Genomic DNA, 26702 nt, shown 5'->3' on the forward strand with positions numbered 1-26702 from the left:
GAACAAAGGGCTGAGGGCAAAATTTGACCCCAACACAGAAGAATAAGCAGCAGCATCGATAAACTTCTCATAATCAGGATTTGAATAATCTGTGACCTTCAACGAATTATTTTATTGCTAGTGGGGTGGGACTAAGTCCCTTGTACTGCGACCACTTCTGGCCTATTGTACCAGCCCCAGATCATAGGTGAGGGGGATTGTGGAGCAATTGGTGGAATGAAGATTGGCAGGGGAAACCGAAGTACTCGGAGAAAACCTGCCCCAGTGCCACTTTGTCCACCACAAATCCCACTTGACCAGACCAGGGTTCAACGAATATTACTACGACAATAAAATTACGTTTCATGAAAAGCACTAGACAAGCAGCATGAAGGAGAGACATGCATACGACATTTTAGTCGGAATGCCTGATGGGAAGAAATATTTTAAGAGTTCTAGAATAAAATGGAAGAATAATATTAAACTTGATCTTAAGAAATAAGACTTGAAGTTATAGACTCGCTTATTTCAGTACAGCGTCAAGTGGCGAGTTATTGTTAACACGGCAATGAACTTTCTGGTTTTATAAAAAAGCGGAAAATTTAATTACACGAGTGACTGTCAATTTTTACCGAAGGTATCTTTTTATTCGTGGAGATAGTAATACATCGGCCCCCCTTACAATTATTATTTTTGTTGCTTATTTAACGACTCCTGCAGCATCGAAGTTACAGTGTGTGGTTGGTGCGATGACTGGTGACTGACGAATTAATAATGTACTTGAAGGAAGAGGTCGTGGCATAACCTAGGTATTGTCTGGGGAGACTGAGGAAAACAACCAAAGCTGTCAGTCATGATGGCCGGTGTCCCGAACGAGGTTCTAACCGAGCAACCCCCCGAATTCGAGTTCAACTGGTTCGATCACGTGAGTGCAGAAACACAGGAAGATTGAAACGAAATGAAAGTTGTCCGCACTCAGCCACTTCAATGAGGCTATTCTGTAAGTATGAATATAGGGCAAGTTTTTATTTAATATAGCGCAGTCGGTATATGGACTGGCTACGGGCTGGACAACCAAATGTTCGGAGTTTTAGTCCCGGTAGGGCCAAGAATTGTCTCGTCTCCACGTCGTCCGGCCCGGCTCTGGGACACAACCAGCCTCCTATCCAATGGGTACTGGGGTTCTTTTTCCCTGGGGGTAAAGCGGCAGGAGCATGAAACTAAGCACTCACCTCCAGCTAGTACCGAAGTCAAGATAATGTGGCTCTATAAATCCACTCTCCCATACGCCTTCATGCCATATTGCTTAATTAGTTAAGCACAGGGGATTTTACCTTACTACTTCATACAAGAGAGAGATCACCATATTTTCGGGTCCTTAACAATCAATATGAAGGTTATTATGAGGAGTTCTAATTGCCAATCCTAATGATATTTATGAACGTATTAAGGCATTAAATTTTAAATAGACCGTTTTCTTAATTGAATATTTTTTTTCTGTTTGGTTAGAACCCTAAAAAAATTACATATTTGGTGTTGTCAAAATAGCGTTCTCTTCTGAAGAATGTCGTCTTCTGGGATGTGGTGCCGTGCACATTTTGTGTGAACCGACGTTTCGGAGGAATATATCGCCTCCATCTTCACGGTAGAAATATCCCCGAGCGAGGAACCAGCTTGAGCAAATGGCTGCAGACAGCATTCTAAAGAATGCTGAACGATGGAAAAAAATCCAAAAAGCCAGTTATTCTGAGTGTTATACACCATCGTCAGAACCATTTAGGCAGAATGTTCTGTTGGAGGTGTGAACCAAACATTTAAAGTGAATCATACACAAGTCTAGTGCGGAGTGTTACAAATCGGAGATCTCTGTAATCATTATTTACCGGGTGAGGCTAGCTCTTTCTAAGGGACCCAAAAGAGTATGTGTCTTCCTTCACCTGAAGACGGAAACAGATCAGTTTCCGAGACGTTGTCTTTTTTTTCTTAGTTATTTAGAATCCGGATGATTGACAAATTCCGAAAACCCAATATCTCTGAGTAATATCTATTTTGTCTTCATCTTGAAGATAATTTTATATCGTGCTGACGGATCAATTTACACGAATATCCAACAGAGATATCGCTGCCTTCTCCCTATTCCCTCTCCCAGTGCTTCCTTGTATTTATCTTTAAACTTGTTAAACACTTGTGAACTGGAATGGATCAAGAGGCCTAATCAGCTTAAAGGCCTCAGAAGAAGGAGAAAAATTAGCGAGATTTTCCTGATCTGCTACCTGTTATGTTCCATTCGGCGCTCAATAAACGCCTGATTACTGCGCCTGCAGCACAGAGAAGCAGGAGAAGTTGCCTATACATCACGGCGCTACAGCTGAACGTAACGCTTGTTCCCGTTCTTATGATTTTGCCAGGGAAACTTTCTGCTTTTGTACACAGGACGTAATTCTAGCAGATAAGTTTTGTTATTGCCGTGTTTAGTTATGCTATGCCAACTGGTGTTGTTACGTGGCGTGCGCAATAAAGGATGATTACGAACTCAAATGTGGAAAGGACGTTAGAGGGACTTAAGGAAACTGTCTTGCGAAGATGGGAAGATAATATTAAACTATATCAAACAGAATTGAGGGAGTGGATTGAATTCATATGGCTCAAGATAGAAACAAATAGCAGTTACTTGTGAATACGGCAAGAAACTTTCGGATTTCATAAAATTCTGGGAATTTGACTATTTCAACAATTATCAGCTTCCGAAGAAAGCCTCTACTGTATGCAGTTAGTGTACTGGGTTCATTTACGGGTACAAGAAAGTCAACAGAGGACCACGTCAGATCTGAGAACACTATCCGTAGTCGGGGGTTTGATGTCCGAAGTGATTACACGCGTTTTGTATTCTGGAATATATGATTTCTCAGACTGGGTTGAGACCCACTATACAGAGGGGGTATCGTCGAGTTTAAAACAGACGTAAGAGCGCAAAGTTTTGGCTGCATAAGATTTAATATTGTCTCGTGTATGAGTGACTATAGACGGGGTTTGGATTGGTAATTGGATTTATTCAACACTTATAGAACATGACTGCATGTAACTATAGAACACAGACATCCATGCCTCGAGTCGGATTCGAACCTAAGATCCCACTGTTCGAGCGGAGACGGTAATTAAGATCATAGGATTATTAGAATATAATTGTCAAGCAAATTTGCTGATGTAGCTCAGGTGCTCCAACATGGATGTATCCGAGATTTTTGGTATACTCGTAGCGCTCCAGAATCGTAATTGAAAGGAGCTCGGTTCGACTCTCGGCTGGTCTACCGTGTATCCTCAGTGTCTTCACGTAAATTCCGGGCTAGTGGCTTGTTTACGTCCCTACTGCAGCCTTCCAAATTCTTTCCAATTATTGATTCAGCACTCAGTTTGACATTCTTTGCTGCTGGTGTCTGAGATACTGACAGTGTCGTAATATTCGTAAATAACAGAAAACACGGCGGTAGTTGATGTCAGAATTCGCGTTAATGCAAAGACCTAATTTGTTTTGAACTGTGCACACCTATCAGCTCACTGAAGACCTAAATGATAGGGAATCCGCAAGTAACAAATACCTTGCCTTCCAAAAGTTAGTTCGTAAATCAGAACCCGAAATTTGATTTCCGATAGCCATGAAGTTACAAATGATAATTAAATTTCAAACCAATTTAACCCATAAACAAATTCAAAATCTTCGTGCTTGGGGTGGATAATAGTAGAAAGCAAAGTTGTTATATCAGCGATGAAACAAGAAAATGTTCGCACTAAACAACACTGAACAAGGGAGCACATAGACTGAAGGTGTTTGAGAACAGGGTGTTGAGGAGAATATTTGGACCGAAGAGAGATGAAGTGACAGGAGGGTGGAGAAAACTGCATAATGAGGAACTTCATAACTTGTACTCTTCTCCAAGTATAATTAGAATGAACAAGTCAAGGAGGATTAGATGGGCAGGACATGCAGCCTGAATGGGGGAGAAGAGGAATGCGTATAGGATATTGGTGGGAAAGCTATAAGGAAAGAGACCACTGGGAAGACCAAGACCTAGGTAGGGTGGGCAATATTAAAATGGATCTTGGAGAGATAAGATGCGGTGTTATGGGCTGGATCGATCTGGCTCAGGATAGGGAGTAGTGGAGGGCTCTTGGGAACACGGCGATGAACTTTCTGGTTCCATAAATGCTAGGAAGTTCTTGATTAATTGAACAACTGGCGGCTTCTCAAGAAGGGCTCAACCGCATGAAGTTACTTTGCTGGTTAGTCAAAGAACAAACAGTCTTTTATTCCTTGCTTGAAAACTGTTATTGCTTTTCAGGCCCCATTTTTTTGTCTCTCATAGTCACACAGATGCCGCCCCTATCGCCCGGACGGAGCGGACTACGACGCACCAACCTCGCCCACCTCTCAAGAAGTTTCCGATACCGATCCATAGCTCATATGTATGGATTTCTGCCAGTCTCATATATCTTCGTCCCTATGTGCAGATGTTCGTAACTCGAGGAACTTCTATCGATAAAACTGGAAGTTAGTGTCGACCTATTTTACAGTACGTTCAAGAAGTTCTGGGAAGAACTAATCGCTTACTTTCACTGTAACATGTGTATCTGACACAAGCAGAAAGAAAACTTTAGTTTATGCTCGTAATAAAATCAATAAAACGTTACGATTTGGGAAGTTTCAGTGCTAGTTTTACTGATGCGAGTTATTTAAGGAGGACACCGCCGAGATGGTCTCAGATGTCATGATATACATACCAAGTTTCATGAAGACTGGTTCAGACGTTCAGGTAATATTAATGTTATTATCCTGACAGTCTGTTTATGATGTATGCCGTTGAGACGACCTGTTCATACCAAGTTTCATGACGATCAATTCAGGAATTCAAGAATTCTTGAGGTAATAACCTCAAGAATTTGAAAGGCTGTAGTGTTGATACTACTGATGAGAGATGGCTTTAGGTGGAATGAGTATACATACCAAGTCTCGTTATGATCGGTTCAAGCATTCGAGTAATATTGTCACGTGTAGGGGTCGTACGCGTGACGAAAATAGCGGGTTCTATTTCAGATGATCGGATTTGTTGGCACTTCGGTTACAAGTTCTCTTAATCACACTTAATAGAGAGCTATCGCTGATTTACACAATTTCCAGTTCACCGTTGCATACGCACATTAATTTAAGGTTCCACAAGTCATCTCCTAGCAACGGATCTCAGCACAGAAACTAGCACTTCAAATCACTATGAAGTCTTATTGCTGTTTCGGCGTCAATCACTCTGGAACCTTGGAACTAAAATCTCTTCTGGTCTCACTCCTCCAGCTTACGGCTGACTCGTAACTGCTCTTGAACGAACTCTGTCACTGCATTCGCTTCTCTTATTAGCACTCTGCACAGACCCCACGGAAAACATCATCTCCATTGTTGATGATGTCATCACTTTCACAGCACGATCCGATAAGCGGAAATGCTTTTACCGAGCCGTTGCCTAGAAGCGAGTTGCATAACCCCGTTGTTCCACCTCTGCTCTGCGCGGACGACAAAGAAAACACAACTTCATCTATTGCTGCGTTTTGGACTGTGTTTACGGAGCTGTTGCCTGGCAACGCGTTGATCAAATCTGTTACAGTATGAAGAATACGACCGCAACAGTTCGAGGGGCTATAGTACTGGTAATAGGGTACGCTACAAGCCGGAAGGTATCGGGTTCAAGTCCCGATGAGGTCACTGGTTTTTTCAAGTGACCTAATCCTTCCAGCCGCACTATGGCCCTTGGGTTTACTCAGCCTCTAACAAAAATGCGTACCTGGAATTAATTAAATAATTTTCCTGGGGAGTAAAGCGCGGCCGGCGCGTAAGGCTGACAACCTTACTGCCATCTTTGAGCCGATTGTTCAGATAATGTGAGACTCTCAACGTCTCACAACCCTATGGGCCTTCACGGCCTGTTACAGGGATACCTTTACTTTTTTCTACTTTATAGAATTGGTATTACCGATAAGAGGAATTTATACTGTGAGCCATTGTGATGGCCTCCGTGATATGATATACACTAATGAGATCCATGGAGATTGGTACAGGCGTTCAAGCAAGATTATGGTTTTGCCTTAGAAATATGAAGGACTGTGATGGTGGTATTATTAATGGGAAAAATTTATGAATTACGCCATTCAGTTTGGCTCAGGTGCTTTGATATACGTACGAAGTTTCACAAAGATTTTTCAGTCATTCAAAATGTAGTAGGAGGGGATACACATACTGACACACAACACACACAGACACACGGCAAGGCGAACTCATAAAGCTACTTTCATTTTTTCAAAATACGGGAAGTAGAATAATGCGCTGGAAAGGAACTACACTGACAAAATTAAAAAAATATATACTTATAAAAATTTTAAATAAAAATGTTACTTATGCAAGATGATTCATGAGGTAACGATTCTGACTTGCATTCGGGAAGTGGCCGGTTCGAATCTCAGTAGGTACACCGACTATTTTGACTGAGGTCTTCGTGTCTTTCTTCAGTCCCTCCAGACAAATGCCCGCATAGTAACTTAAATTAACTGTTGATCGCTTCGTTCCAGTTCATTATTCACCGTCACCTAGTAATTAGACGCTGTTACTAACAGCGTCATTAAATAAACTGCAAGGTGATAAATCACATTAAACTAAATTAAATGTTCAGATGCCATTAATGTTATCAAGACACTGCATCTCAACTTGACGGATCTGAGGTTGACATAGCAGTGACTACATGCAGTGCTATCTTGTGGAATCCGATGGAATATATTCTGGCATAAGTCCGCCGACATTTTGAAGGAACGTAATGACTCCATCTTTAGGGTCGAAGAGTAAGCCAAGCAAACAATCTTGAACTTCTGCCGGACTACACGGCGTCACATCCCAGAACATGGTACAACATCTCATTCGTGGGATGGAACACGAAGTAAGGGTTTCTGGAATGAGAGCAGGTGTTCTGTGTGCAAGGAAAGTGCTTGCTCGGAGTGAGAGAACAGCACAGTGCAGACAGGCCCGGCGTCTGCGTCTTACCTCTGGTTCTGCTGCGTCACACTGACCTCATCGTGCATATTTCAGTAGCCGACACCAGCAGACCGCCACCGCTTCGTTCAACAGTGGCATATGTTGACACAAAAACATTCTTACTTCTATCCAACAGAATTCAATGGCAACTGATAAAAGTAATCATGAACAACACATAAGGATCATCCGAACTAGTACCCGTCATTTTCGTACCACCAAACACGCGACAATATGTACTACGATTTATGTAAAAGTGTATCCCTCTTTTTTTTCTGTGGCCGTACAGCCCCAATTTGGGCCTAGGCCTACCTCCATGAAACTCTCCGTTTCACTTCGGTTTACTAGATCTTACACATTCGGTAGGACTCCTTGGGCGAGTGATCAGCTCGTCGTAAGGCCTCTACCTGTAGACAAACACAGAAAAACGCACACAAACATCCATGCCCTGAGTGGGATTCGAACCAACGATCTCGGCTTCCGAGCGAGCGAAGACAGTGCATGCCTTAGACCACTCGGCTACCGTGACCGGCAAAAGTGTTTCCTTAGCATGTTGTTATTGCTCTTTGAAGGTGGTCACAACTGACCGAAACATGTAAAGGCACAAAACTGAACGGTGTTGTCAATTAATTTTATAATAATTATAAATTCAGATTACAAAAAAAAGTAAAAGTTTAGTGTTGATGTTATATTAATGCAGTTATCGATTTCCTATTCACTTTCAGTCGTTTTATGTTTTGTAAACTAAATTTCGGATAGAGAACTGTCTCGAAACGTCTCTTCAAACAATATGACGATGGATAATGTTCAGAAAATCGATCATTATCATTAAATTTGCCCGATACAACATCAAAGCTTCGCAGTGTCTTCAAGATTTTTCTTCAACGCATTAAGAATGTTTCATACAAAATTTGTAGGCACGTTTGTTATATATATCCGCGTCAGATCTCCCGTACGTGCTGCAATTTATGTCCATCAAACTGAAACTTAAATATCGATTTCATGTGACTGTTCTACGGTCTACAAAAAGCTGTATATTTTGTAAGTTTAATGTACAGGGTGTTCCATTCAAACCTCCCACATTTTATCAGATCTTAGAATAGAAATTGTGAATGGCAGGAAAATGAAGCTGCAGGAAATACAAGAACTTCCTTACGTACTTACTCCTGGAGCTGAGCCCTTCTGGAGGAGCCGCCAATTCTGCAGCTACTCAAGAATTTCCCACCATTTTATGGAACCCGAAGGTTCATCACCGTGTTCACAGGCGTCCTCCACTGGTCCCTATCCTGAGCCAGAGCTATCTAATCCGTACCATCCCATCCTATCTCTCTAAGATCCATTCTAATATTGTCCATCCACCTACGCCTTTGTCTTCCCAGTGGTCTCTTTTTTTTTCGGGATTTCCTACCAATATCCTATACGCAATCCTCGTCTCCTCCATTCGTGCTACATGACCTGCCCACCTCATCCTCCTTGATTTGATCATTGTAATTATACTTGGAGAAGAGTACAAGTTAGAACAACTAATACAAGAACTCAAAAAATTTTATTTGACATACTAATAAACCTCTACATATGCACCATTGGTAGCACGAACAATATCCAGTCTGTATTCAGTTTCTTGCCACGTTCTTTCCAACATGTCCATTGCTAAGTAGCAATCGTTCCAGGGATCCGGGCTTGTAAATCTGGGAGGTCATTCGCTGGAGGCACTGTTTGCGGTGGGAAGTGTTTGTCGCGTAAAGCGGTTCATAACTGGGTTGATAAATCCTCTCAAGGACGCTAGAAAGTCGCGGATGATGCCCGACCAGGCGCCGAAGTCGTTGAGACAACAGTAAAAAAGACTTCTACGCTGTGGGTTTCGACGCACTGGTAAAGCGATTGGACAAGTGTATCAATGTCGGTGTAGATATGTCGAGAAATAAATATACTTCCTGTTTAGACTTTCACGTGTTTTATATTTTATATCCATTTGTGGCCTGTTTACTGACTCTATCTCGTATAATGCTGGATATCATGCACGTATGCTTTGTTTGTTTCGGCAGGTTTGTGCTGTCCTGTTTTTGGGTGGTTACAGGGATAGCTTTATCTTTTTTTAGCCTTTCCCCTTTTTAAAGGGTTTCCTAGTAAGTTCCGTCATTTCGTTTTGATAATATCACTTCATCTGCCCAGATATAATTCAATATCCACCATGTCTTGATAGAAAGTTTAACGGCAGCTAAGCCAGCAAATTGCTTTATGCAAAGCAAGAGAGAGACAGAGACAGAGACAGAAAAGGGAAGACATATTTTAAGAAGACTTGACAAGAAAGTACTTTCATTACGTCGTATTCCATTACTAAAGTCAGTTTTAAGTAGCTTTTAAGGTTTAATCCAATAAACACACTTGTTTCAACGAAGATAATAGACGATCCTACAATACCTTGCCACGAAGGCCTCTGGACGGTAAATTCCGGAGCAATGTGAGATTAAAGTGTTCACTATAGCAATAACAATGATAATACTGTCACGTGTATGAGTGACTACAGATGGAGTTTGGGTTCGTAAACGGATATATTGACTTCTTTAACACACAACTCTTTATGAAACCTTACAAATCACTGTCACACACAGCATAACGTTCTCAGCCTGTTACATTCTCAACTAGCTGTTGCTTGATAGCGGTTTCCAACGGTGAATGTTCCCCTTTCTCTGGGTTCCCGAAATATCCCCGGCCTCAGATACTAACGGCAGAAGTTCCGTCAATAACCCACTCACTCGCCAACCAACTCCTCACTAAATTTAGTTCCTAAATGTCCTGCTTACAATATCTCGACACGGACCGTGTAGGAAATACTGCTTCCTATTATTGTTGTATTATCTTGTGGCTGTGGAACTGTTGCGTTCGTGTCTGTTGCGGAGCCGTTATCCAGCAATGGGTCTTGCATAGTTGCTTGTTTCACGGTCGTTGCCTAGCAATGGGCCTACATGCGACAATAATAGTAATAATACAAAACAGCAATTAACAGTAGCTTTCAAGATCTAAGGAGCACAGTTTGAAGAACGGTTAGGAATCCCGCTCGGGACACGAATGCATATCACCGTTTTCCTATTTCTGTTTCCGTTTGCAGGACGCGGTAGCGTAGTTGGTTGAGGGGCTATGCTACAAGCTGGAAGGTCGCGTGTTCAAGTTCCGATGAGGTAACTGGATTTTTTTAAATTGACCTAATCCTTCCAGCCGCTCTATGGCCCTGGGGTCGACTCAGCCTCTAACAGAAATGAGTACCAGGAATTAATTAAATAATTTTCCTGTGGAGTAAAGCGCGGCTGACGCGTAAGGCTGACAACCTTACCACCATCTTTGAGTCGATTGTCTAGATAAACGTTCCTCCGAAACGTCGATTCACACAAGATCTAATGGCGCCACATCCCAGAAGACGTCATTCTTCAAATAGTAATTTAATTTACAAGCATAAGGTCACTACAGCTGAAATTTTAACAGGCTAAAAGTCTGTTATCAATCATTGTTCTAACAAAGAGCAATAAAGACATCCATACTCTTATGAATTAAACTTCTCTGACAAAATTGCAAACTGTATCTCTGTCAACATCAACAGATTTCCTTTTATTTTAGGGTGAGGACAAACTGCATGCTAAAAAGGAAGGTGGGCAGGAGACAGAAGGACATAGGAAAGAAGCAAATTGAAAGAGAAAGAAGGAAATCGACTTTTAAACATTTATATGCTCGGGTCTGATGGAATTGCAGGAAACTGTAGTCAGTAGGCCTAATTAGAAAGAAAAAAAACAAAACAAAAGAAAATTGCAACTGAAAACATAGGGGAAGCACATTCGCTGTACAACTGCGTAACTAAATGAAAAATGTTTGTTTCCTTTCTAGACGAAACTTTTCTTGGGGCCATGGCAGCCAATTCCTCACATTAAACTTTTATTATGTGTGGGAGGTTCCTGAAACATTTAGGACAGGACAATAACAAAGGTAGTCTTGGTTTTATATTGTGAAACATTTGTGTACTGTGAACCGATTCAGGAATTCTGTCTGCCTGGATGAAGTGAGGAGGCACAGGACTAATAACTCCACACAACAGAGTTCTTCTTCAGAACCTGGGCTCATCAAGAAACCTCCCGTCTTTTCTCAAACCGGAAATCCATTTCCGTGCTTATAAGGGCTGGTAGCAGTTTCTCCTAAATTAGACATATCCAGGCTGCACCATCATAACCATTTGTTTAAGATATATTTTAAAATTATTTTCCATCTACGCATTGGTCTGTCAATTGGGCCCTTCCCTCCTGGGTTTCCTTCAAAGAAAATGTGTGCATTTATCATTCACCGCTTGCGTGAATGTTAATCTCTCTGCGGCTTCTTGTCTCATGCATTCACAGCTGATCTCCACACCTGAAGCTCCATATTCTCGTCATGTGAAGACGCGCCATGCCGTCGTGACACGGGACCACTGAACTAATTATCGTCTTCCTTAGAATGCACAGCATCAATATGCACAAGAGATAGACTGAAAATAGGTCATTAGTTGCTGTAACTAGAGTGTCTACCCACCTATGCCTCTGAAGATGGTTCCCCGTTCTCTCCAAACACTTTTCTTGGTCTTTTATCTCTGGAGTTCCCACTGTCAGGTGTTGCAGCCATAAAGCACAAAGCCTTCAAACTAGGGGCAGACTCGTGACTCAGCAGACACGCCAGTGCGGGCAACAGCTACTGCGTAACTTCCGCATTCTTGAAATATCTGTAACAAGTACGTGCGTGTGCTCATTCTTCTCTGTCTGCATACCAATAATTCTTCCTGTCTGTACACTGCACAATTCTAATATTTCCGCTTTATAAACGAAAGAAAAGCAGGAGGAAGGTTTAGGTAAAACAGCAGTATTAAACAGCAAGGAAAATTTCAACACCACTATCGCAAGAACACGTCATCTATCGTAGTAATGAGCCAGTTCTGTCCACCTCCGGTACTCACAACCTTTTTCATACGATCAATACTATCCACTCATTTCCTTCTCCGTCGTCAGGTTTTCGGTTTCCCATGAGAGTTCCTCGCAAAATTATACGTGCATTCCTTGTCTCCTCCTTACAAGCCCGTAAATACTTTCTCAACCTCCTCGACGTCACTATCATAAGTGCGCTGAATGACCTGTGTACACAACAAATCTCCTCTTGATGTAATATCGCAGACCTAGTCTTTCTGTATTCCAAATATTTTCGTGACTACTATAATAACTTACTTTAACGGCAGCAGAGATCTCCTCGACAAGCTGATAGTCGCTCAGGTAGTCAATAAATTATCCCACCTTTCATAAACCCCGAAATTTCTACAGAGCGCCCGTCACTGGATCCTGTCGTAACTAGAATCCACCCCACAACTCCACACCCTAGGCCAGTGCTTTTTAACATGTACTGGGACGAAATGTGTTTTGAACACAAGTCGCAGATAAGCAAGAGACATACACTGCACACTATCTCTTACAATTTCTCAGGCGATTAAGCAGACGACAGTGAATGCGCCAGAGTTATGCGATACGTGCACTTCCTAAAGTTTTCCATCACCTCGTTCATCTAACCTGCAAAATATTTTTCGTCACCTCTCCTAACTAACCACACTGTCGTTCCATGCCGGCTAGAACCCCGCTCCTCAGTTCGCCCAATGGCGGCGCCACCTCCGAGGCATTTTCAAATGCCACAGCTGTAGAATAGCTGCCAAAAAGTCCCAAAGTTGACCATCTACTGAAATTGCAGCGCCTACAAAACAAGGTTCTCCTCGCCACTGGCAATTTTCCAAGGCGCACACCGGTTCGTGGTTTGTTCATGGCTTTGAAACTTCCGTACATAGGATTATATAACAAAATTATACAGGCAACAAGAAGAAGTCATATATAATCATGAAAATGCTAATTTTCGCCATAGTGTACAAGGCGAAGCCCGACACAGGAAATATAAGAGGCTTAAACTTGGCGGCGGCCAGGCATACAACCGTTCAAGTGACTAGGCTACCGTTGTAGCGGAAGTTACTAAAGATTGGATATGATCTACTGTACATTTTATAACATGTATAACACGTAAAATGTAAATATATTGTACATTATAACTGACATATTGCTGCTGACAATTACTGACGAAAAACAGACCCATCCTCTTGTCAGAGAGGGTACCCCATAATGACAAGACTAACTGATATCTTGTCATGGGCTCCAGATTGCGCTCGACACCAAAACTGACTAATTGACCCACGGTTAATTGCAATGTGACTTTAATCCAAAATTAATGTGAAGATGGCAACCACATGGCTTGCGAAAACATTGAATCCTTTCAACATTCGATGTGGCCTACTGCCAAAAACCGAAGCCACAGATTAAACCCCGTTAAGAAAACCCAAGAACTGGAAGTTTCCAAATTTTTCTTCGTATGGACACATTAAAGTAAAAGCTGTGCCAGCATATAGTAGCTCACAAAAAGTTTTTAGTTGCCATGAGTTCACTGTCTGGTAGAGCTCCTGTCAAGTAATCGGTTTCCATACCTAACCTTTCCGTGGCAACTGAACTGGCCGTTGTGAAACACTGCAGTGACTGCTATCAGCTACACTAACGCTATTATGTGGATAACATTTGATAATCTTTCTCATTCATAGCCTTACAAGCTGCATTAAATTAATTCCGAAAAAAAACAGGCATATAGCGAGAAAGTAAACTCGTCTTAATTTCGAATTAATCTTCTTTTTCGTAAATTCTAAAACAACTTAATTCACTTTTGTATGTATTTTAATTAATTTTTTTAATTCGCTTAGTGGGGGGGTGGGGGTGGAGTCCAAAGATTGGCAGGGGAAACCGAAGTATTCGAAGAAAACCCGCCCCAGCGCCACTTTGTCCACCACAAATCCCACTTGACCAGACCCCGGGATCGAACCCGGGCCGCCGCGGTGGGAAGCCAGCTTTGGGTGTAACTTCAGTTCCGTACTGCAATCTAACAATTCGAAGACGCACGTTTCAAAGAAGGAAACTGCTCAGACTCACGACAAACTGCAACAGTACACAATGCCTCACTAAAAACAAATTTCCATTTCTGCACTGTATTCGGAATATTCAAGGGAACGAACCAAGTCGGCGGATTTCATATGAAATTTTCCTCCGGAAAGAGGTCTAAATAATGAAGAAAGCAGTCTTCTGGGATTTGGCACCGTGTATATGTGGTGTTAACCGACGTTTCGGAGGAACGTATCGCCTCCATCTTCAGGGTAGAAGAAAAAATATCTGCTTTTATCGGTTCTCGCGGTGTCTTCGCTTGCAGATTTCTTATATTTTTTCTTCTACCCTGAAGATGGAGGCGATACGTTCCTCCGAAACGTCGGTTAACACCACATATAGACGGTGCCAAATCCCAGAAGACTGCTTTCTTCATAGTCACCGCCGTGAAAGCCTCAAATATTACACAGGTCTAAATAATGTTCCTTTCTCGTCACACCTCTTTCACCTCAATCATATTGCTACTACTTACGTCATACTGTTACTAGCTCCACTACTGCTAATGTTATTACCGCTGCTACCACTAGTATTAGTGATATTAATGCTACTTAAAAGGGCAAGAAAGTTAAAGCTATCCCTGTAACAGGCCGTGGAGGCTTATAGGGTTGTGAGACGTCGAGGTTGCCGCATTTTCTAGACAGTCAGCTCACAGATGGCGGTAAGGTTGCCTGCCTCAAGCGCCTTTATCCCCAGGGAGATTCCTGGTACTCATTTCTGTTAGAGGCTGAGTCGACCTGAGGGCCATAATGCGGATGAAATAAATAGGTCAATTGAAAAATTCAGTGACCTCATCGAGAATCGAACCCGCGACCTTCCGGCTTGTAACATAGTGCCTCAATCAACTATGCTATCGCGTGCCCCACTATTACTAATACTACTACTACTAATAATAAATAACACTAATACAACACTTTTTGAACGTTGTTGAACTTGTCAAAATATTCAATGTTGTCATGTAATTCGGCTTATCAAAATTTTCACCTCCGCGTTCATAGAATCCTCTCAAAATGGAGGAGCCGTTCACAATAGCTTTCTCTACGGACCAAATAGGTGGCTGTGCCCAAATTGCTTAAAATCTTTTAGAGAATTTAGCACAAACTGGTGAATGTGGTCAGTTGGAAACGGGTTATGTTGGCGAGCCTTCATCTGGAGGGACAAAAATGAGGGGCGAGAATTCCCCGAGCGACGTTGGCAGGTGGCGCAAGAGAGACAGACGAACTGATATTGGAATTCTTTTCACTCAACTTGGCAAATCTCATAACCAGTTTCCGTCTTTTTTTCTTTTCTCGTAGAAACTGCACGGAAAATATTTATGAATTATCGATTTGTGATTGAGATTTAAACGCGTACTTTAGAATCTCCTGGACAGAACCTGGTACTTTTAAAATGACTGTGTGCGCCTGTCAGACTTTAGAAATTGGCCTAAAATTCATAATTAAAGGTTATTTTCAACCACTTTACATTTATTCGGGAAACCTACATAACGTGAGAAACGGCTTTCAATACTTGGAGCCAAAATTAGATAACAATTTTGAAATGAGATTTTTATATATAAAGTAAAAAAAAAGTTGTTCCACCTGCTTAACTAATTAAGCACTACGGCATGAAGGTGTATGGAGGAGTATAGATCCACATTTTCTTGACCTCGGCACTGACTGGAGGTGAGTGGTCAACTTCACGGTCCGGCCGCTTTACCCCCAGGATAAGAGTTTGGGTGAACTCCAGATACGGCCTGGACGAATTGAAGAGAAAATTCTTAAACTTACCAGGACTCGAACTCCGACCACTTGGCCGTCCTGCCCGTAACCAGTTGCTATACCGACTGAGCTATCATGGCGCCTGAGATTCTTTTATTTGTGTGAAGGTAAAATAGTATTGGAAAGATATGAGATTCTCATGAGGATTAAGCTTTATGGGATGTCACGCCTTGTAGTGTTGCACGTATTGTCAGCGTTTCGGAAGACACTGCTGCTGTCATCTTCAAGATGAAGGAGGCGCCATGTTAACAAAAAGTGCAACCTGTTTATCAGACTATGGCGTCAAGTCCCAGAATACTCTATTGTAAACACTTGAATGTTATCACAATTCGTTGCATTTCAACAACAGCTTATAAGACATCTTATCATAGTAAGAATTGGCATCTTCGCTTAAAATATAAACTGAATGACAACAAACTGAAACATAATCTTAGCTCCATTTTCTGTCCTTCATTCAATTTTATTGTGAGAATCTATGAATTCGCTTCATAGCTTGTACGCTTCTCCAAGTTATAATTAGAATGATCAGTAAAGGAGGATGAGGTGGGCAGTGCATGTAGCACGAATGGGGTAGAAGAGGAATGCATATAGAATATTGATGGGAAAGCCAGAAGGAAAGAGACCACTGGGAACACCAAGGCGTAGGTGGTTGGACAATATTAAAATGGATATAGATAGGATGGGATGATATGGATTGGATTGATCTGGCTCAAGATATGGACCACTGAAAGGCTCTTATGAACACGGTAATGAACTTTCGGGTTTCATAAAATGCTGGGAAATTCTTGAGTAGCTGCAGATTTGGCTTCTCCTCAAGAGGGGCTCGGCTCCATGAGTGAGTGAATCTATGAATTCCGCGACAAAAGTAAATGACACTGACTGATATCAGATATTCAAGTCTCGAGGCCGGAATGCTACACAGAATCAGGTCAAAGGAAATGCTGTAGAATACTGAAAATGTTTGCGAATGAAGTCAGCAAACAATAATGACACTGTCTTCGAAACCTAAAGAAAAGTAAACTTAAGAAATGTGTAATATCACTCGATTCCCCTTTCTTACATAAAAATCTCGTGTTTCTCCTGTCAGACATTTTAATCCTCTGGGAATTTATTTCTGTGGCGTTGTCGTGTTGCTCTACTATCCGTCTCGAAGTCAGACAACGGCCAACCCCTTAAATTAGGGCATTGTGCGGAGATAAATTCCAGACATAAACATTCAGAATTTACGGGAGATTCGACCATATATCTTCTCTATACGTCCAGTCCAAAGCCTTGACAAAGACTAGGCGACTACTATAATCGGCCTAGGGCAGCGTTTCTCAAACCTTCCAGCTCTGGCGTCAAAATTTCTTAGCGATTCTCCGCGATCCCCTGTAGTCAATATATGGCAAGTTTCTTTCTCAAGTACCAAATTCCTTTGAAATTAAACATACCGTATTTACGCATGTATAGGCCGCGTGCGTGTATAGGCCGCAGCACAATTTTCAGACAGAAATTATAGAAAAAATAACTTTCTTGGAATATTATTTCAGGAGTATTACACCATGTATTACTAATTATGAATATCTTTTTTTTTAAATGAAGTGTGATTTCGAATATTTCGAATATAAGCCGCACCCCAGTTTTCCTCTTGAATTTTTAGCAAAAAATGTGCGGCCTATACATGCGTAAATACGGTACTCCGAAATGTAGGAGTAAATTATAAGGCGGGGTTGGACTTATTGTGCCTTATACATTCACACAACTCGGGACTACAGGCAATTACAGGTAAAATTGTCCCTGTCCTCAACCAGTTAAGTACTACGCCATGAAGACGCATGGGGAAGTGGATGTGTACATTCCAGTTTTCTTGACCTCGGCATTAGCTGGAGGTGAATGGTCAGCTTCGCGCCCCTTCCGCTTTACCTCCGGGAAAAGAGCCCTCGGCACCCATTGCGTGGGAGGTTAGGCGGACCTCACAGCCAGTCTAGATGATTTGGAGAAGAGAAAATTCTTGACCCTACCGGGACTCGAAATCAGACCTTTCCGTCGCTCAGCCCGTAGCCAGGCGCTATACCGACTACGCTATCGCTATTCTACACAGTTTCCAGTTCATCGTTACACACGCTCTAGGATTCTCCGTCTTCACTAGTCGCATCCTGGTAACGGATTTAACACAGTCTCACTATAACTTCAAATGACATATGAAATTTTCTTGCCTCCGTCTAACTCCTTTCTTTTCATTATTCTGAAACTGTCAATTCTAAAAACTTGACACAGTTCAGTTCCTCGGCTCCCAAGTTCATATCCTGTCAGGCTGGCGTCTCCAACTCGACTCTTTACTCTCGACTACTGTTCTATACTGCCGAATATGTCTTTATAACATTTTGTACGGACCACGCAGAAAACACAGCCTATATTGTTGAAGAGGCGTGTTTACTGCGCCACTGCCTAGCAATATACCTCTCATTGTCGGGCGCCTTGACTCCCGCGGGAATTTGTTTACCGAGTCGTTACCTAGCGATGGGTCTATACGTCACAATATTTTTATTTTGCTAAAATAAATTTGCAACAACCACCTCCCCCCCCAGATCCTCTGTAATATCCCCTGGGTGTCATTCCGAGATTGAAGTTACTAGATACGTTCATAATTACCACGCAAATTCCAAACTTCGCCATGAACCGGATTATACTTTCCGTACACAATTTCTGTATAAAGAGCCTCATTTTGGTATTCCCTGCACACAGAATAACCACGTGTCCATACATTTCGCGCAGTGATCAGCCTCAGGGTCGAGCTAAGGATTAACTACGCATAAATGCAAATGTCTGCCGCATCGGTGATTACAGATGCATTTGGCGTAGTAGTCACAGTGCTCTGCATAAACAGTGTTCCATTTACTGAACAAATACCTTTTAAACAGTTCTGCAGATACTCGTAAATACAACTGTTTACTGTAACTAAATTGTTTGTTCGTTTGTTTTCGTTGCTGTTGTTGTCCCCACTCTCCTGAGTGGGGACAACAACAGTTGAGGTAAAAATAGAAGCGATGAAAATTTTGTTCTTTCCTAAAATGTCTTGTTATTTTGTTAATAATCTTAGATTAAATAATTGTGAGCCGCCTTTAGAATAAGACATATTCAGGCTCCAAAACTGTAATGATGTTTACTGAACTTTAAAATCAATAGATTCTGTTCTTATTGACTGAACGTCTCGGTCGAGCGAGGTCCCGGGTTCAAATATGGGCACCGATAATTACTATCCTGGCAGATGTTTCTCTCCTCTTCTCTGTCTTTCCACTGTCTCTCTGCAAGGGCAGTATTCCGAATTATGCAATAACCACTTTCTTCTACGTATTTCCAAATTCATTAGTCACTGGTCATCTTGCTGTTTTTTTTCCCCCTTGGCACTACAGCCCCAGTGGGCCTAGGCCTACTTCCATGAGTCCGGTAGGACTCGTTGGGCGGGTGATCAGCTCGTCGCAAGGCCTCTACCTGTACACAAACACAGAAAAACGCACACACACAAACTAAACATCCATGCCCTGAGTGGGATTCGAACCCACAATCTCGGTTTCCAAGCGAGCGAAGATAGTACTTGCCTTAGACCGCTAGGCTACCGTGACCGGCCATCTTGCTGTTTAATGCTTCATAATCTGAGGTTGCAAAACGCCGTCAAATAAGTCAAACTGTTCTCATTATTCGCTAGAAAAAACTGCTATAAACCTTTCCTATTACTGCATCTCCTTTCACTGCACTGTACAAAGTCGGTCGGATGTGTTAATTTATTCCATTATAAAATCCGTGACGTCACTCTCTGCGGCGGTGCATTCAGAATACGTTTCGGATTAAATCATGACAAAACAAATGAAAATCGCAATCTGATTGAATAGAACAGCCGAGGCGGTTTACCCGTGGCAGCAGGATTCGCAAAAGTGTACTCCAGAACGTATTACAAGAAATTCTTAACAGTTTTCTCTGCAGTTTATAGGGGTATTAGAGGCTGGATTATATACTACAGTTCAGTAAACACAAAATGTATAAAATTTATGTTTCAACAGCAAAATAATGGCCAATATCAAAATACAAAAAATCTGTAGAAAAAAGTTAGGTTTAGTGCTTTGTAAGAATTGGGATTTGCAATCAGCCTAAAAGGTTAAAAATCAAGATGGCCAACTACAGCTGTAAAAAGACCTCTCATGTAGAATTTTACTTAATTTATTCAACAGTTTATTTTGTATATAGAAAGTTAATTTATAAGCTTACGGAAAGTAACAACGTAACCGAGAATCAGAATTGACCGACAACCTTTAGAGAAAGTCCCCATTATCGAGTTATAGAAACAAAAATGTGCTTCCCCACTTTTCGACTGAGAATGCGAATAGATACAGTTTTCGAAACGTCCTGTTCTGTCCTTAATACCTAACGATGAGCAATGCTCAGAAACCCAGAATATGACAGATGCCTTCATATACGTGACTTTGAATTTCTGTTCGACCGTCATTTGCGCCACGGTCCGGGTGAGTATGTGAGAGATGACGTCAGTATAGAGGGACCAGTGTACACCTGAACCAGTAAATGCGTCACCCAGCTCCTTCCAGACACTATGTGTCATCTGGGGAGGCCGTGAGCACGTGTCAGTCCGAAGGCGTACCGTCCGATAATAGGCAGTGCTTTGTAACACGTTGGAGGAGCTGATATCTAGACCACTGAACTGGATGCTGGAAGGCTATAGATATGCTCATTAGCAGTCAACCGTGTTGTCGCAGGTGTGCTATCCGGACCGAGGGGATTCAGTTTATCTTGCAGCATAATTATGTTTCTTAGTGAGGGCTTTAGTTTCTTGCAACAAGCCGCCATCGCAGACTCTTAGTGTTACTCTTCTTTCATGGGTAAATAAAAGTTCGTAAGAACTTCAAAAGTAGTGAAATACATTCTAAATATTTCTTGACGAAGTAATTCGAATTCATGTGGATAGCGATGGATACTGTGGCAAGACTTTGTGAGATACTAATGACATCCAACGATACAACGCACGCAGCCACAAGAGTAGAACACATAATAAGGCACAATATACACACAACATTAGAAACACAAGAAGAACGACTCCCATGTGGATGATTAATAATACACAAGAATTTTAAAAATATGACGTATGAGATAATAGGTTTTAACAAGTTTTAAATACATAAACTTTATTATATAAGGACGTATACAAATTTAATATTATTTGTAAATGGACATATAAAGGCAAGCAGTGAAATGGTCAACGGATCGATACACCTGAAGATGGCAGCATACTGCCGAAACATGTAGTGAAGAAGTGATAAATGGGATTGTATGCGCTTGAAGACTGTTAATATATACACATTATGAATATGAGGCTAAAATACAACATAATGAAGTTCTGGTTTCCACACAAAGAGGACAAATTCCTGACTAGCTGAGCTATTACGAGTTTCTCAAGAACACAGCTTCATGAACTTGGTATATACTATAGCTTTTAACTTCCATTTGTTTTACATTGCCTCTGGTTAAGGAATTGCTTTGACCTGCACTGCTCTGTTGTCTGTCGGACTGGGCCTACTTGTTGAGTGCCGTATCGATTGTACGCGGGTCTCTTACCACCTTCTGCGGTTTCAGTCTCTATTCTCAGGAAGTGAATCTCACGTGCAGCAGTATATACGTCTTTCTTCTATTTGGAAACGAATTTTCCATCATTGTGTCGACAGCTGCGTCTGGCTGTGGATGAACTCTTGCAGATGTGGCTTCAGACGGAGATGGAATATGTTTGTAGGACTGCTGTTCAGTTCCGTTCAGTTCTGCAGCACAGCATCGGCAGGTACACGTCACTTTGTCATTTTGCTTGTCCGCAAAGCGACCGAAATTGAGTTGAGAGGTTTTTAAGTTGCAGGAGTGTAATGAATGCAACCATAAAGAACACTTCGAAGCCCGAAGTCGTCTATGGTGCATAATATTCATTATTTCAGTTCCAACTTCACAGAGAAAACACTGCGTGTTACAAACACCATATGATTAACGCTCCTTATGGAAATAATGGCTGCTTACTGTGTGAACCATGTGATACACAAATAACCCCTATGGATAAAAAAGTTTCTAATTTCATGTAGGTGCTGTATATAGTTAACATTGTGTTTTACACTTTTCAAGCAAATGTTTTATTTACAGAATTTTAAAAATATATTTCCGGCCTCACAGGAAACATATTACATTTCCGCTACAAATATCAACTGGTTAATTCTGTTTAAGGAAACACTCATTCATTCACTTCATCGAGTTGATCCCTTCTTGAGAAGCCGCCAATTATGCAGCTACTCAAGAACCTCCCAGCGTGGAAACCAAAGGTTCATTACCGTGTTTATATGAGTCCTCATCCTGAGCCAGATCAATTCAATTCATATCCCCCCATCCTATTTCTCTAAGATCCTAAGATCTAATACTGTCCACAAATTACGTCTTAGTCTTCTTAGTGGTCTCTTTCCTCCTGGGTTTCCCACCAATATCCTATATGCATTTCTCTTCTCCCCTATTCGTGCTACATACACTGCCCATCTCATCCTCCTTGACTTGATCATTATAATTATTCTTGGAGAAGAGTATAAGTTATGAAGCTCCTCATTATGTAGTTTTCTCTAACCTCCATTTACTTCATCTCTCTTCGATATAAATATTCAAATACTTCCTCGTATCTTATCCCCGAAAATTTATCAGTCTTTTACGGACATCCTGTACAGCTGTAGTCTTACTGACAGGGGTTATCCAGTGACTGAGGATAGCTCTTTTCCTTCTAAGGGACCCAACAAAGTAGGTGTCTCCCCCTTACCTGAGGACGCAAACAGATACAATTTCCGAAACGTTGCCTTCTCTACTTTTTATAATACCAGACTATGGACAAAGTCCAAAAGCCCAATAAATTGTAGTTATCATTTTTCATTTACAAAACATCTTATGGTACGAAGGAGTATTAGTTTATGAAGTGACGTGTAGATTTCATGAAGATCTGTAACAACGAAGCGCTTACCGCTGTATGAATATTTAACGATTAAAATAAAAGAAGAATTGATACACGTAAGTGACTGCGTTGTGATGCCTGGGGAGAGATTAGCTTTGTGACAATAGAATTTGTTTATAATAAACGGAAACCATTGCCAATAACCAACAGGCAATAATATACTTAGTGGTGGAGCTCGAATTTCTCTCCGTTCGATACATTGGTGGACATTTCTCGGCGACGACGATGAGGGAGAAAGTTTATGTCAGAGAAGTTCCTCTGCCCCATTAAGCACCACACCATCGGATCGGATCGGATGTACTGCTCTACATATTCACAATATTGACACTAAATGGACATAAATAATCAGCTTAAAGCTCTGGTCGCTTTAAGTAGGGGAGATAATCCCCTTCATGTCCACAGGATAGGAGGATCTGTAGGTCCCAGAACAGGTCTGGTCGTGGTGGAGAATAATTTCACCTGTTTCCTTTATTCAAACACAGAGTGTTTTGTTTACTCGCAGTCTACTCGCTCTACTGTCAATGAATCGCCTCCAGAAACACTGGCGCAGGTAGGAGACGATCGCTTGAAGAACATTGGCCAGTTTATGAGCAGAGCGGAAAACGATCAGGAAGATCGTTACAGCTGACCAAACGTGGCGCTTCATGTACGATCCAGCAAACAGACGCCAGTATTCCATTTTGAAGTTTCATCGTCACTTAGAGTCGCGAAATTCTTGCATGGCAATTCCTTCGACTTCGACCACTGCATTTGCAGCAACTGATCACCACGCATCGTACAGCAGTGCTTCCAGACTCTTCGTAAGTTCTTCACCCGATATCGAAGTTTCGTTTTGTAACTATTCACGCTCTGATGGACCAACTGAAATACTGTCGCTTCAGAGATACATCGCAGAGAGATGCTTGTGGCAGCTTTCAGAAATGATTCCATCAACTGCACGGATACTGTCAGGAGTGTACAGTGGCTGAAGCAGACTGTTCTAAGCGCCGCACAACACAATACTCGTACATATAAATATACTCGTCAATGATTGAAGCTCTAATAAAATTACTCCCTTTTATTCTCTCAATCTGGTGGTTTATAACAGACTGTAAAAAGTACATTGGAATTGGTGGAAGGAAGATTGGCAGGGGAAACCAAAGTACTCATAGAAAACCTACCCCAGCGCCACTTTGTCCACCACAAATCCCACATGACCAGACCCGGGATCGAACCCGGGCCGCCGCGGTGGAAAGCCAGCGACTAACCGCTTGAGCTATGGCGCGGCCATCTATAGTTGGTTCAGCATATGTAAACACTTCAATTACGTTTGTGCAGATGATCTGAACAATTATTTTTCATTCTAATTTAATATTTTAAAACTGCAGCTACCAATATGCTAGATGGTACATGGAATTACAAGATTAACAAGAACGTTATAGAGTAGATATAAACCTGAGAGAATTTTATTTCGGGCCATATAAAAATCATTATTCTGTATACAATTTTTGTAAGTTCGATTTCAGACGAGAGTTCAGTAATGTACGAGCATTTCTCCTGTTCTATCGAATTTCGGTCGACCGGAAATTGGATGCTAGTGATACAGGAACCTTCCTGTCTCTTCAGAAGACTCAGTCGCTACTTCATGGCGTAACTGGCACAAATGGCACTTTACCCTTATTAAAACAGGAGGCAAGAGAAACAGTTGTGCTGTATCTGTCTTTGTCTATAGTCAAAACTCTCACTGACAAAAGTATTAAAGATGAGCAGCGACACACACACAGGGAGCCTGCACAGAATAATGCATGAACGGTGCTGGAAACAAGAAGCAGCCGCTGCAGCACATGTAGACAAGAGCAGGTGTCCCTGGTATTTAAAACTTTAAATTTTATAAATTTTAAATTTTAAACTGTAATTCTAAAATCAAATTGACGAGCGTGTGTTGGCGAGATTTTAAAACAAAACTGGCAGGCTGATGTTTTAGATTTTGGACTGTGTGCACTGTGACAGCTACGTAGTGGAAAATACACCTGATGATGGCCAATTACGGCCGAAACATGTAGTGTAGGGGAAGAAAAGACAAAGAACTACAACCAAATAAATTGTTGCATTCACGACGGCTTTTGTATTATTACACATTCTTTCTTTTTTTCCTTGGCACTACAGCCCCAGTGGGCCTCGGCCTACCTCCATGAACTTCTCCGTTCACTTCGGTTTTTCTAGAGCTTACACATGCGGTAGGACTCCTTGGGCGAGTGATCAGCTCGTCGCAAGGCCTCTACCTATAAACAAACACAGAAAAACGCACACAAACATCAATGCCCTGAGTGGGATTCGAACACACGATCCCGGCTTCCGAGCGAGCGAAGACAGTGCATGCCTTAGACCGCTCGGCTACCGTGACCGACATTATTACATATAGAAGTGTATAGTGCAACAGGATACTTAAATATAATATAATATACTCTCACTGAATTTCTCACTTATGGAAATTCGTGCAGAAAATGACTCTGAGACCAAGTGTGAATGTGACATGGTTTTTAGCTGCTTGATAAGGATTTTCAAATCGTGGGCATGACCTGGGGCGGCTACACTCTTTTAAATGGCGTCATATCTGTAGCGAGGCCAGCAAGAACTAACCCCATAGTCTTTCTTCAGAACGTATCAGTCGCTCAAGAATTAGCATATCCTCTGTGAAACGCAAAGTTTCATTACTGTATTCACAGGCACATACCACTGTTCCCGCTTCTGAGTCAGATAAATGCAGTGCGCAGTCTCATATCCTGCTCCATTAAGATGCACTTTAATGTAATCTTCCCCTCTACAAATATATCTACTAAGTGACTATCATCCCTTGAGGATGATCGGCTAAAATGTTGTACGTATTCGCATCTTCACCATACATGCTGCACTCCCAGCCCATATTATCCTCTTTAAATCCATTTCGCCGGTAATTCTTTGTGAATATTTCAATGTATGGAGATCCTAATTATGTAGTTTCTTTCCATGTGTCTGCCACTTGCTCTCTTCCCTCCCCCTTGGCACTACAGCCCCATAGGGCCTAGGCCTACCTCCATGAACTTCTCCGTTCACTTCGGTTTTTATAAATCTTACACATTCGGTAGGACTCCTTGGGCGGGTGAGCCTTGCTCTCCCTTAGGGTAAATATTCTTCTAGGCATACTGATCACAAAAATCCCCCAATCTATGTATCTTCCATTAATGTGAGACACCAAGTTTAACACCTATACAAAACTACACTGAAATCATGTTGGAAGGTAGTCTTTGTGAGGTCTGCCCGAAACCCGTTTCTCCGGAACGAGGGGTATTCTTGTTGCCAAATTGAGCATGTGATTGTCCAGTCCTTACGTGTGCCCAATCCATTCCAGTTACGCAGCCTTCTTATCGTCAGATGGGAGGATGATTATGAAAACAAAATTAAAATAATAATTAACAAGCGTTGGAGACATGGCTTAAGTTACTGTCCCAACACGGCCGCGCCGTAGCTCAAGCGGTTAGTCGCTGGCTTCCCACCGCGGCGGCCCGGGTTCAATACCGGGTCTGGTCAACTTGGATTTGTGGTGGACAAAGTGGCGCGGGAGCGGGTTTTCTCCGAGTACTTCTGTTTCCCCTGCCAATCTTCATTCCAACAAATTCTCCATCATCATAATCACCCGGGGCAGGCTACAATACGCCAATCAGTGGCCGCCGTGCTAAGTGGACTCAGCTGGACTCCACCCCCACACTAAGCGAATTAAAAAAAAGCGGTTTGTATTGACATGGTAACCGACTAGGGTAGCGGCCTCCGTAGTCTAGAGGTAACGTTCCCACCTCATGACTCCTAGTACGCGGGTTCAAAGAAAAATTCAGGGAACAAGTCCTCCGGGAGGG

General features: G+C 41.9%; 1 protein-coding gene and 1 long non-coding RNA gene across 4 annotated transcripts in view; one reads left to right on the forward strand and one right to left on the reverse strand.

Moving 5' to 3' along the window:
• LOC111864933 overlaps nucleotides 1-26702 on the reverse strand; it is a 117262-nt gene that overhangs the window by 30826 nt on the left and 59734 nt on the right. For all 3 annotated transcript variants that reach the window (XR_002842873.2, XR_004513069.1, XR_004513070.1), the window contains exon 2: nucleotides 11591-11777. This is a non-coding gene — a long non-coding RNA (uncharacterized LOC111864933). The remainder of the gene's footprint in view (nucleotides 1-11590; nucleotides 11778-26702) is intronic.
• LOC111864931 overlaps nucleotides 1-26702 on the forward strand; it is a 91738-nt gene that overhangs the window by 21791 nt on the left and 43245 nt on the right. The gene's annotated exons all lie outside the window — the stretch shown is intronic.

The sequence above is a fragment of the Cryptotermes secundus genome, unplaced genomic scaffold (assembly GCF_002891405.2).
Source record: "Cryptotermes secundus unplaced genomic scaffold, Csec_1.0 scaffold62, whole genome shotgun sequence".
Lineage (NCBI taxonomy): Eukaryota > Metazoa > Arthropoda > Insecta > Blattodea > Kalotermitidae > Cryptotermes > Cryptotermes secundus.